Raw genomic sequence first — 14,539 nt, 5'->3', positions numbered from 1 at the left:
CAGCAAAATACACCCTCCCAAAAAAACCCCACCCCAGGTGCTGTAAGAAGGAAGGGGTGCAGTGGGGTGGGGGCCCAAATTAACATTCTGCCCCCATGCCACTGAGGATTAACACTAAGTGTTGCAAAACCTGAACTTGGACGAACCTTGCCAAGTGAGATATATCCATCAGAGCCTCTGACCCAAATAATTCTTTTGTAGTATTTTCAGGCACACAAGCCTCGAGGGTTTAAGCTTGTGAAACTTGGGGCTGGCTTAGGTCAGCCACAGCACAAGTGTGTTTTCCCAAGGAGCCATAACAAGTAGGCTGGCCAGGCCAGGTGGCAAATGAGCAAAGAACCACTAGATGGCAATCACCAAGCAGGGTTTTCTATTAGCTGCTGTGGCACTTGAGATGCTTCTCGATTTTGCAGCCCAGGTACCTGGTTGCAAGGACTGAAAAGCCGCCCAGAGTCCCTTGGGAGTTGGGTGGCATAGAAATGCAACAAAATAAATAATAAATAAATAAAATCTTTTTTTAAGAAGAATTTTTGAAAGGAAGGAAGGAAGAAAGAAAAGAGAGAGAGAAAGAAAGACAGAAAGAAAGTAAAAAAGAAAGAAGCAAAAGAGAAAGACAGAAAGAAAGAAGCAAGAAGCAAGAAGCAAGAGAAAGAAGCAAGAGAGAGAGAGAGAGAGACAGACAGAAAGAAAGAGAAGCAAAAGAGAGAGAGAGAGAGAAAAGAAAGAGAAAGAAGCAAAAGAGAAACAAAGACAGAAAGAAGCAAAAGAGAAAGATAGATAGGCAGAAAGGCAAAAGAGAAAGAAAGAAAGATGCAAGAGAGAGAGAGACAGAACGAAAGAAAGAAAGAAGCAAAAGAGAGAAAGAAAGAGAGAAAAAGAAGAAAAAGAAAGGAAGAAAGAAAGGAAAGAAAGGAAAGAAAGAAAGAAAGAAAGGAAAGAAAGAAAGAAAGAAAGAAAGAAAGAAAGAAAGAAAGAAAGAAAGAAAGAAAGAAAGAGGATTCTTTTGTACCAGCTCATGCAAATTCCGCTCTGATTTTTCAATGTGTGTGTTGATTATGAGCACAGATATCTGCAGTCTGAAAAGTCAAGATGGGGCCCCCAAATACACAATTGACACTCTTGCTTTTTTACAGCACCTAAATAAAGGGCAGAGCATCCATCACATGGTTGCAGCCATCTTGACCTTTTTCAGGTTGATCTTTTATTCTTGCACAGGAGGGAAGATTTTTATGGAGCATTTCTGCCTGACTCAAACAAAGCCCTGTTGTTTTTTTAAAGCCCTGTTGCTTTTTTCAATGAACTCTGCCTAAGGACACCATAGCTAATTACCGCGATCCATTCATTCACGAAAACTCACCTGTCCTCACCACCACCGTGTATTGAATTGACTGGAGTTGACTGGATCCATTCCGCTGGTTAAGTCACAAACTGTGGCTTACAAGTAAGCCAAGGTGCTTTGTTTCACCCAACATCCTTGAGCTCCCAGCAAGCCAATGCGTTAACATATTAGAACATAGAAAAACCATAAAAATATAACAACATAGAATAAATAAATAAGATGCATCCAGTCCATTTTTTAAATATTGTAGTTTAGCTTAGTTTAGTTTAGTTTAGTTTATTATTCTATTCTATTCTATTCTATTCTATTCTATTCTATTCTATTCTATTCTATTCTATTCTATTCTATTCTATTCCATTGCATTGCATTGCATTGCATTGCATTGCATTGCATTGCATTGCATTGCATTGCATTGCATTGCATTGCATTGCATTGCATTGCATTGCATTGCATTGCATTGCATTATGGATAACTGGATGATGACTTTTTTTTTTCTAAACTCAAGAAAGCAAAACAGATTTAAGGTTGTCCTGGCACCAAGGACCTTGAATAAAGACCAAGGATTTCTTTCTGCTGGTTTGTTGGCTTTGTTAGAACATTCATTCTGTGCACATTACAACTTGTGGTTATCTCAATAAACCCATTTACCTACTTACTTATTTGTTACAAAACATTCAGTAGGGCACTGATTCACCGCAGAAGGGCTGCTTGTCAACAAACTGCTGGAGAAGCGTGTGGCCTTGGCTAGCCGGTTTCAACTAAACTCTGCAAAATTAGATCTCTTCTGACTCATTTGTAGAGCAGCACCTGACGAGCGTGATTCTCCTTCATCTCTTGCGAAGTGCACACCACCCGAAACTTGGAGGACAGGTTTTCAGTGGTCTCATTTGTTGATGGGGAGGAACTAGTGGCTTGTTCTTACCACCATAATGGCAGCCACAGAAAATGCCAATGGCCCACAAAACCAGAAATGGCCTGGTTTGATTTGGGTTAGGCACAGCGGCCACCACAAAACATCCTGAATGGCAATAAACCCCAAACCAAATTATCCATTTATCTCCCTTCCTTTACTGGTTCATTGGAGTTGTTGTAGCTGACCTAGCTAAGTATGCTGCGTGTGACCTGGCCGATGTGGTAATCTGATGCCAACAGAGTTTAAATCCACTTTTCTTTCCTCCCCACCCCACCTCTTTCTTCTCCTGGATATTCAACTATTCAGACTGTTGAAGAGTTTTTGGAAATTCAAATGCTTTGCTCATCATTTTGTAAACCTTCCATTGGCTTAATTAAAGTGTAGCCTTCTTATGATGAATTATGAGCCTGTATTAGCCAACTGCAATAATTCAGTTGGGTAGAACCTCTAATTAATAAGTCAATCATTCTGTATTACGCTTTGTTTGGGGTTTTTTTTTTATCTGTCCAGATGAGAGGATGGGAATTGAGATGTTATATAAAGATGACAGACAGATGATAGAGAAACAGATGCTAGATAGATGATATAGATAGATAGATAGATAGATAGATAGATAGATAGATAGATAGATAGATAGATAGATAGATAGATAGATAGATAGATAGATAGAGAGTGAGAGTGAGTGAGAGTGAGAGTGAGAGAGAGAGAAGATGAGAGATAGGAGGGGGGTAGTCCTTGACGTACAACTACAATGGAGCCACAATTTCTGTTGCTAAGTGAGATAGTTGTTAAGTGAGCTTTGACCCATTTGCAACTTTTCCTGCCATAGTTATAAAGTGAATCACTGCAGTTGTTAAGTCTGCAGTGATTCACTTTACAACATGGTCGTAAAGTGAATCTGAAAACAGAACTGCTCTAGATGTGATTGGCTTAGTTCTTACAATCAAGGAATGCTTGTTTCCACAGCAATATATTACTAGTCAGAATCAGGCAAAATGGACTACCCTAAGGCTGGTCTATGAAAGGAATAAAGATGGATTGGATTGGATTGCATGGCATGGCATGAACGAAATTGCAAAACAGAAGGCAGATCCACGCAGCCACACATGCGTTCTCCAACATATCTGCACCTTGCTGAACATCCTTTCTAAATTATAAAGTGACCAACTTTTTTACGATGAGAAGGAGGACACAAATAAATTGAAGAAAAAAAATATCGTAAATAAAAGAAACATTTTATTCATTGCAACAATAATACCGAATACACTATAATATGATCAATGCATAATAAAAAACATTTGTAACCATAACATTTTATATTATAATTATGTTTACCTGCCTATTAATTATTATTTAAATGAGTACTTTTCCATTGAATGAATATTTTTTGTCAATGTATCATCTTCTAACAATATATTGGAAATATCTGAACAAGAAATATCCTTCGTATTGATTTTTACGGCAAGTGCTGCAGCTAGAGTATCAACATTCAATCTCGTTTTCTCACTTTTCCAAAAATCTTGTAAATAAAATTCTACATATTTGGAAATTATTAAATAGATAATAAATTAATAAAACGCGAATTATTGTGCTCACCTGCGTATGATTGAACATTCACTGAGAAAGAAGCGAGTCTAATGCGTACATGTGTGTGTGCCATGTCGTGTTTCGGTAAGAAGTAAACAAAGCCACTTGTGCGTGGCGCACTCTCTCAAAACAATTCTCCTGTGCGGAGCGCATGTGTCTCATAATCGCATCTCGCCGCACTGTACCAAGCCTTGACAAATCGTCATGTCAAATACAAATACGTCACATCACATGCAACGGATCGGATCGGCATCGATCGAATACGGAGAGTTACAGATTAGTCTTCAAATATCGAAAAGGAGGCCATGTAGGAGGACACTTTTCGAGAGAGGACAGAACTTACAAAAGGTGGCCTGTCCTCCATAAAGGAGGACGATTGGTCACCTTATAAATTATTTCCTTTCTTGCTCCCAATTTATCCAACGGAAAGCAACCAGGAATGTGCAAAATGAATGGCAAGCAACTGCCTCCCTGTCTTAGTACTCACTTGTGTGTTTGTGTGTGTATGGGGGTGGGGGTGAGATGGGGAAGCCCAATTCTCTATTTTATTGCAACTGAATTAAGAAGGTGGAATGCTTCTTTTGGCATGCTCAGCTCCCTCCCTACTGTTCTCTCCATCTCCATCTCCATCTCTATCTCTCCCTTCCTCTCCCTCTTTCCATGAGCAATACTAAGTTCAGACCAGGTAAGAAATGGCCAGGAGGACATGTGGGACCACAAAGCACAACATCCATCCATCTATGCTGTTGCCAAGGGAATGCCACAGACCGGGCAAATCAACTCAAAGAGATTCTTCTTAAACTTTCAAGTCCCAGCATGCAGGATTGGGAGGGCACCAGGTTGGGGAAAGTAGCAAAGCTGAAGACAATTTGGGGTGTTTTCCTGCCAAAGGGTTCCTCATCTACTTTCATCCTCACATGTTTTCAGGGGTGTGGCAAGGAGATGTCGATGCCTGGGAAACTTTGCTGCTTTCAAAAGGAGCTTTGTTGGAAAGGAGTGGGAACGACATGAATGCTCACAAACGCATTATATCCTGGTGTCTCTCTGAAGTTGTTTCACATAAAAGCAAAAGACCTCCTGGCTGGAAAACATCGCTTTTTCCCACCCCTTCTTCCCAGTGTCGGCATCTTGCTATTTTTTTTCATAATTGGCTGGGTTCCTACATTGCATTGAACTCTGATTTGTTTTAAGCATTTTCTCTCCCCAAAGTTGCAATGGTTAAGTTGACTCTTTGTGCTAATTCCTTAGCTGCAAACTCAGGGGTGAAATCCAGCAGGTTCTAACAGGTTCTGGCGAACTGGTAGCGGAAATTTTGAGTAGTTCAGAGAACCGGCAAATACCACCTCTGGCTGGCCCCAGAGTGGGGTGGGAATGGAGATTTTGCAGTATCCTTCCGCTGCCACACCTACCAAGCCATGCTCAGAGAACCAATAGGAAAAAATTTTGGATTTCACCCCTGTGCAAACTCACACAGCTTGTTAAGCCAAGACTAGGGGTCGGCAACCTTAAACACTCAAAGAGCCACAAAGGTCCTAACAGGAAGCTCCCACCCCCCATTCAATTCTGGAGCCTACTGGAAGTTCGGTTTCCCCACCATAGAGTCTCCTTCTAGTGCGGCATCCTTTTTCCTCTACCTGTCCTAACTGACAGCCCTATCAATTGTGGAGCTGACTGGAAAACCCACCCCTTGCCATAGAGTCTCTTCCTGGTCTGCCGTGCTTTTCCTCCCCATAACCGAAAGTTCCTCTCAAAATTGTGGTGGCGACAGGGAGCCGCAGCAGAGGGATGAAAGAGCCACATGTGGCTCCAGAGCCGCGGGTTGCTGATCCCTGGCCATGACCAAGCAAAGTGCAGCAGAGCATAGCATGATGTGGGATCCAGACTGCTGGTTTATGAAGCAAACTATAGTTAAAAGAAAGAATGATTTACTGCAATGGGGCCCATGACAATTAGCCATGGCCAACTCGCCATAGCCAACTTGCTGTGGCCAACTCATCACGGGACAAGAGTTACATTAATATAGAAGAAATGGTGGAACAGAATCATTAAAGAATGAAAAAAGGAGGAAAAAATGAAATGAGAATGTCAAAATTTAAAATAATTTGATTATTGAATTGTTAAATTGTTCCGTGGTGAGTTGGCCACGGTGAGTTGGCCCATTCCAATTACAATGTGGCAACAGAACCGATTTGTGATTTGTAAATCCTGTTTTTGCCTCGGTGTGATGTGGGAAGTAAGGAACGAGCCAAACTTAAATCAAGGGATGGTTCATGCAGTATTTTTCAAAGTTGGCCACCTGAAGGTATGTGGACTTCAACTCCCAGAATTCCCCAGCCAGCACGTACAAAGATAGTACCAACAGTAATAGGAATCTTGGATGCAATCCCAAAATATCTAGAGCACTGCTTGAACATTGCAGGCATTGGCAAAATCCCCATCAATCAATTGCAAAAGGCAGCTTTACTTGGAAGAGATTACAACTTGCAACAATGAGACCTTTAATATCATCTCACAACACCTGTCTACCTCAGGTTCTTGGAAAGGATTTGATAGGTGGATAAAAGTGCCAGTTCCAGTCTAAACAACTGGATGGGCTGCAAAAACTGTTGACTTCGGAGAGGTAGACATTTCAAAAGCTTCCGCTAACCCTTGAGCCCACTGATCTGTGGGGAAGGCATTTTGCCAATGGTAAAAACGGACAAGGGAGCAGGCATCTTTTGATGAGACTTGGCTTAGGTCCTTTCATTTGAGGATTTAGCTAAGTACACCCTGACTTTTCTAGATTCTTATTTTCATATTCTTTCCTCCACTGTTTATTAATGTACCTATCTTATTGTATATACTGTATCTTAATACTTTAACTGATTTATTAATTTTAATTTTATCCCTTTTGTTATTTTTTTACATATAACTCAAGTTGGCAAACAAACTTAATATTCCTTCCTCCTCCTATTTTCCCCACAACAACAATCCTATGAGGTAGTATTTTAATTCACTATCTATTCCTATCTCTAGCCACAGAGAGAGAGAGACAGAGAGAGAGAGACAGAGAGAGACAGAGACAGAGAGAGACACAGAGAGAGAGAGAGAGACAGACAGACAGACAGAGACAGACAGAAAGAGACAGAGACAGAGAAAGAGAGAGCTACAGAGAGAGAGACAGAGAGAGAGAGAAACAGAGACAGAGAGAGACAGAGAGAGAGACAGACAGACAGACAGACAGACAGAGAAAGAGAGAGAGAGAGAGAGAAAGAGACACAGAGAGAGAGAGAGACAGACAGAAAGAGAGACAGAGGGAGAGGGAGAGAGACAGAGACAGAGACAGAGAGACACAGAGAAAGAGACAGAGACATACAGAGAGAGACAGAGAGAGAGACCGAGAGAGAGACCGAGAGACAGAAATGCACAAAAGGATTCACACACACAGACACATACACACACACAAATACAACAACAGTTCCTTTGCAAGAATTGCAATGTGATCTTGGCGCTTTTTGCTAGAAAAATCCTTCTCTTATATTGAATGGAACTTTTTTATCTTCTGTGAATTATGTCAAGGATTAGAGATTTCGGAGCAGGGCTAGCCACAAAAGGAACTGTGCGGCTTCTTCAATTAGCCCATGAAAGATTTTGATTTTCCCTTGGAAAAACCTGAAGAGAATTCCCATGAATTCCAGCTGCCTGTAGAGGTCATCCTACACTAGCAAAGAAACCCGCAGAAGGACTTTTATGGTTTGCAGCTGCTGAAGGGAAGCCTCTTTTGAGGCTGGCGAAATGTGGCTGTCATACTTCCTTGGTAGAAGGGTGATTTATTCCCTGACAGCTCCTCTCTGCTTAATCAAGACTATCGATGTTACTGTTGGCTTCGTGGTGCAAACCGGACAGAAATCACAACCAGATGAGCTAAGATAATCCTATTTTATTGTAAGGCTACATTGATTGAATCAATCCATCAAAACAGAGCTGGAGGTTTTCTAATCCAACCCCTTGCTCAAGCAGGAGGCCCATTTCAGACAAATGGTTGTCCAGTGTCTTCTTAAAGATCTCCAGTGATGGAGCCCCCACAACTTCTGGAGGCAAGCTGTTCCACTAGTTAATTGTTCTCACAGTTAGGAAATTTTTCCTTAGTTTTAGGTGACTTCTTTCATCCATTGTTTCTTGAATTGCCTTCTGGTGCTTTGGAAAATAAGTTGACCCCCTCTTCTTTGTGGCAGCCCCTCAGTTATTGGAATATTGCTATCATGTCACCCCTAAATCTGAAAGTACAATTCCCCCCCACCCCAGGGGTGGGTTCTACTTATCTTTACTACCGGTTTGCAACGGAATTGCACGCCTTGCTTCTGCGCATGCACAGAAGCTTCTGCACATGTGCAGTTCACCGATGACAACATCCGGGGCGGTGGGTGGGGTCTCCCATTGGTTTTACTACCAGTCCGAACCAGGGGCAACCCAACACTGCTCCCCCCCCAAATTCTTTTACAGCCTCAGAAACTAGGGAGGGTTTCTTCTGAGTTTCTTGCTTCACCTGTTGCCCATCTGCAGGTTAAGTTGCTTCTTATCTGATGGTTCCTTGGCAGGGTCCCTCTTTCAAGGTCTTTCCCACATACCATTACAGTTACTTAGTTTTATTTATTCAGCCTGGCTTCATTCCCTTCTAAGGCTTCCTATATGTTGCAAATGCATAATCTGCTTTTATGGCCCTTCTCCAAAGCATCAAATTTGAGAGTGCTAGACTCATTTCCCCCACCCTGGATCCTTTCCAATGCGATGGGATCATCCCTCCCACAATTCCCAACTAGATCACATCTAGAAGAGAACAAGGCTGGAAAAAGCTTGGGATTTAGATGGGGAGCAGGGATGATTGTTAAAAACCCATCATGGAAGCTTTTTGAACTTGTGAATTTAGGTGCCCCTGACATAAGTAATGTCAAGCTGGGCATGCCCATCCTGGCCATACCCAGGGTGAATACTGCTCACCTGCCTGGAACCCTCACTGTATTTCAGACATCAATACATTAGAGAGGGCCCAGAGATACTTTACTAGGAGAGTACTCAAATCTTCTGCTCGAAATAAAATTCCCTACACCACCAGGCTTGAAATTTTAGGCCTGGATAGCCTTGAACTATGCCGTCTACATTCCAACCTATGCTTAGTTCATAAGATTATTTACCAAAATGTCCTACCTGTAAATGAGTACTTTAATTTCAACAATAATAACACAACGGCTATTGATAGATTCAAACTCAATGTAATTCGCTCTAATCTTGATTGTAGGAAAGATGACTTCTGCAATAGAGTAGTAAATGTCTGGAAAGCTCTACCTGATCCTGTTGTTAGTCTCACTAATCCCCATACCTCTTACCTTAAACTGTCTACCGTGGACCTTTCGTGTTTCTTAAGAAGTCCGTAAAGGGGGCGTGCATAAGCGCACCAGCGTGCCTTCCGTCCCTGTCCTACTGTCCCCATTTATATGTACTCATTCTATGTGTTTATGGCTATGTTTTGCCTATTTATTTCCTTTTATTTGTGCCAATTTTTTTTCATGTGTCCATGTCTATGTCTATATTGTTACTTGTTTCCTTGTACTTGTTGACAAATAAAATAAATAAATATAAATAAATACCCACCCCAGCCCCCCATGGTCAAACACAACCCTGATGTGACCCTCAATGAAATCGAGTTTGACACCCCTGTCTTAGATCATGTATGAAGATGTTGAAGAGCACTGGGCCCAACACAGAGAACTTCACGGTGTCGAGGCTGAGAAACGCTGCTGATGACACCAAGCTTAGGAGAATTGCTAACAACTTGGAAGACTCACGATTCCGATTCAGTTCAGTTCCATCAAATTTTTGCTCTAATGTAATAATGAGTCTCTTCTTTTTAAAACTTCTACTGTTTCCTCTTTTGGAATCTTCCTTTATTTTGTACAAATATTAGCAGCCTCAAAAACTTTGTATTAATCGAATTCTCACATAAAATGCAACCTGGTACCAATTTGCAGTTCACACCAACTTGAATGTCACAATGATTTTAACTTGTACAAATCGTGACTTAACCTGTAAATCCCGGTGGTTTATTGAAACAAAGTTTTCTTAACTTCCAGTCTCTGGAGGTGAGGCGTATGGTTAAACCACAGAGTTTTTGTCCTGTGACATTGAGATGAGACATTTGTTTTTGGCCTATTAATGTTAATCTTTGTGTCCTGTCCGAAACTAACCCCAAACTAATGAAACTAATTACATATGTTTTTGTGCGTTGTGTTTCTGAGTATGCACAACACTTGTAACCTGATCAGTTACAAATACAGTGGCAAATTTGCACTTGCGTGGCAAATTAAATTAGGTTATTTATTTATTTATTTATTTATTTATTTATTTATTTATTTATTTATTTATTTATTTATTTACTTATCAGTCGCATTTCTATGCCGCCCAACTCCCTAGGGACTCTGGGCGGCTTACAGCAAAAAAACAATGCGAACAATAACCCGTAAAATTTTTTAAAAAGAACATTAAAAACCAATACACTCCATTCCATGGCTGAGTCTCGCAAAATCACCGTAGCGAGATCAACGGCCCCAGGCCTGCTGTAAAAGCCAGGTCTTCACCGCTTTCCGGAAGGCCAATAGGGTGGGGGCCAATAGGGTGGGGGCCTTCCACCCTATTGACCTCAGGAGGTAATTGGTTCCAGAGGGCCAGGGCAGCCACAGAGAAGGCCCTCCCCTGCGGGCCCACCAACCGACATTGTTTAGAAGACGGGACCCGGAGGAGACCAACTCTGTGGGATCTTACCGGTCGATGGGAGCTATGCGGTAGAAGGCGGTCTCGAAGATACCATGGCCCTGAGCCATGTAGGGCTTTAAAGGTAATAACCAACACCTTGAATTGTGTCTGGAGACCAATAGGGAGCCAGTGCAGCTCACAGAGAATTGGTGTAATGTGGGTGTATCTAGGTGCACCCACTATAGCTCACGCGGCTGCATTCTGGACCAACTGTAGTCTCCGAACACTTTTCAAGGGTAGCCCCATGTAGAGCGCGTTGCAATAATCCAACCGTGAGGTGACAAGGGCATGAGTGACTGTGAGGAGAGTCTCCTGATCCAAGTAGGGTCACAATTGGTGCATCAGGTGAACCTATGAAAAGGTTCCCCTAGCCACAGCTGTCAGATGTTGTTCCAATCTTAGCTGTGAGACTAGGAGGACACCCAGATTGCGGGCCCATTCTTAGGGGGACAATTTCTCCCTCCCCCCCAGGACCAAGGATGGACAATCGACACAGTCTTTAGGAGGCAATACCCACAGCCATTCGGTCTTGTCTGGGTTAAGTCTGAGCCTGTTGACTCCCATCCAGACCCTCACAGCCTCCAGGCACCGGCACATCACGTCCACTGCCTCACTGAACTGACGGGGGGTGGAGATATACAGCTGGGTGTCATCAGCGTATTGCTAATATCCTACCCCGTTAGAGTTAATTTTGGTGTTTTTTTTAATAAAATAATTTTTATTCAGCATTTACATCTTTAACATCTTTGTTACATTTTTACAGCTTTCGGATACCGGCATCTTTGGTAATATCTATTTTATCTTTTGACCAAATATATACACATACATTTTATATATTACTTATTAATTCCTATATTCACTACAATATATACCTATCTATTACACATTAACTATTTTGTTCCTCTATAATATCTTCTCTTACGTTTATACATTTATACATTGATTTTAGATTCTTTCTTCAACCAGCTATACCATTTATTCCATGTTTCGTAATAAATCATTTCCTCTCGGTCTTTTAGTTCCATTGTTAATTTATCTGCTTCTGCACATTTTAGCACCTTCTTCATAATCATCGTGTTTGATGGAGCAAATCTTTGTTTCCAATTTTGTGCAAATGAAATTCTGGCGGCTGTAATTATGTGGGGTATGAGGTAATAGAGGTTAGAGTTAATTTTGATTAGCTATTTTTAGTGGGGAGAAAGCTTAACGCTTTGTGTGTTCTTAGTTCATTTGTTTATAAACTATTAAAAAATCAGTTAATTCAGTTTCTCTGCTTGATATGTTTGGTAAATCCAGGCTGTGTTTGTAAAGCTGCAGAGGTAGTCTAGTATCAAAAAAAGTCAAAATGGCAGTTACCCCAGTGAAATTAAAGCTCCATCAGTTGATGTGCATCACATATTTAAAAAAAAGAGAAAAGTTTTAATTGTAGCATTATGTTGACTATTTTGACCAAATCCTATCAGCTGCCTTGCGCGTCCATAATTATCTGTAATTGCATTTTCTCCTCTGTTTGAGTGGAGATATACAAAGTGGCTGGCAAGGATTCTTAAAGAAACATCCTACAGACTGGCAATAATTACGAAATATATCACAGGAAAGAAGTGGAAACAGAAAAGCAAAGAGAGCAGAGACAGGCTGACACAAACTGAATTTCAAACATTTCCCCTAATTGGGATCCTCGGTTAAGGATTGCAAACCCCATCACTTCTCCCAGGTAGCCTGGTTGAAGAGGATGGGTGATGTAGTCCAGCATATTTCAAAATTGGCAAGTTTAATATTTGTGGACTTCAACTCGCAGAATTCCACAACCAGCATGGGGAAGCCTGGGAATTGAAGTCCACACATCTTAAATGTGCCAAGTTTGAAAAACACTGACGTAATTTTTTATACTTGGAAAGAATCTGGTTAGAGAAAAGCCTTCTCTTGGATGCATTTGTTTATTTGTTAATAGCCCAGTTGTATTTTGGCTGTTGGATTGACTGGATTTGACACATTAATAACAATGGAAATGTGATGACTAAGAAATAGTTCATTCAACCGTTTACTCGTTGGTCTGGTTTGGCCTGGAGTGAATTCTTTTCAAGGATTACTATTTTACATACCCACGTCGACGCATATTTAGCAGGGGTGAAATGCTCCCGGTTCGGACCGGATCGCCTGATCCGGTAGCGATGCAGGCGGGTGGTTTGGAGAACCGGTAGCAAAAATCCCTGCTCCCCTCCCCCCATGCCCAGATGAGCCACGCAATCATCAGAGGCTTTTTTTTTTTTAACTTTTAAAAGCATGTTTTCTACAACCTCTTCGGCCAAAAAAATGCTTTTAAAAGTAAAAAAAAAAAGCCTCTGATGATCGTGCGGCTCAGCTGGGATCGTCAAAGGCTTTTAAAAGAAAAAAAAAACCTTTTTTTCTTTTAAATGCCTCTGACGATCCAAGATGAGTTGCCTGATTGGCAGAGACTTTTTTTCTTTTAAATGTCTCTGATGATCAGGCAACTCAGCTTGGATCGTCAGAGGCATTTAAAAGAAAAAAAAGTCTCTGCCGATCAGGCAACTCAGCTTGGATTGTCAGAGCCTTTTGAAAGCATTTTTTTACAACCTCTTCGCCGAACAGGTTGTAGAAAAATTAGTTTTAAAAGTTTTTTTAAAATGGCCATGCCCACCCAGTCACATTACCCCCACCCCCACCAAACCACGCCCACAGAACCGGTAGTAACAAATTTTAGATTTCACCACTGATATATAGACAATGTGATACACAGGTAGGCCTCAACTTACAACCATTCATTTAGCAACCAATGTTACAATGACACTGAAAGAAGCGACTTGTGATTGGTCTTCCCACTTATGACTGTCACAGAGACTCCATGGTCACAGGGCATAAATTTGGGCACTTGGCCACTGGCATGTATTTATGATGGTTGCAGTGTCTTTGCAACCTTTCTGATGAGCAAAGTAAATGGGGTGTGTGGGGGGGGAACCGGAGTCCCTTAACAACCTTGTGATTCACTTAACAACTATGGCCAAAAAAAAAGATGTCAAATCGGGCACAACTCACTTAACAATCGCTTTGTTCAGCAACGGAAATTGTGGTTCCAATTGTTGTCATAAGCTGAAGACTGCGGGTAGAGCAATGGAGTTGAAACTGACACCAGCCCAATGCAAGAGTTTTGGCCAGCTGCCTTAATTCTTGCGTCAGTCTGCTAAGTCCAATGATTGCTAATCTAAAACAAACCATGGTCTTTTTCTGCAACTTTTTTTCAAGCTAGCAGGAACAGAAGAAGCTAAGCTTAGGGTGGGCAGTGTTCTGGCAATCACATTTAATTTGGGACAGTCCAACAGCCCTATATGGAAAGACTAGTGATGCTGAGTGGGTAGTGATGCATCTTACATGGGAAATGTTCTCTACTTCAAGGAAAGGGTGCCTGGGCCATTTGCTTTTGAATGGCTTCAGCATGGAGGTGGTTTCCATGATGGGGAGAAGGGCTCCCCCCAAAAAATAATCAAGATTGGTAGCCAAGAGCCTCCCACTGAATCCCCATCCTCTTCCTTCCTTCCTTCCTTTATTTATTTTATTTTATTTTATTTCTTTGTCAAGCATGTATAAGATAAGAGATATAAGTATGGAGCCGAGGTGGCGCAGTGGTCAGAGTGCTGTACTGCAGCTACTTCAGCTGACTGCTAGTTCAGCAGATCAGCGGATCAAATCTCACCGGCTCAAGATTGACTCAGCCTTCCATCCTTCCGAGGTGGGTAAAATGAGGACCCAGATCGTTGGGGGCAATATGCTATTTAATATACTGTCTTTGGTGTAAGCCGCCCAGAGTCCTTGGAGAGTGGGAGGCATAGAAATATAACAAACAAACAAACAAACAAATAAATAAATAAATAAATAAATAAAGTATAAATATGATTATG

Source organism: Pantherophis guttatus, chromosome 10 (assembly GCF_059756535.1).
Source record: "Pantherophis guttatus breed Tessera chromosome 10, ASM5975653v1, whole genome shotgun sequence".
Classification (NCBI taxonomy): Eukaryota; Metazoa; Chordata; class Lepidosauria; order Squamata; family Colubridae; genus Pantherophis; species Pantherophis guttatus.
The sequence above is the reverse complement of the archived record's forward strand: the minus strand, read 5'-3'. Positions refer to the sequence as shown.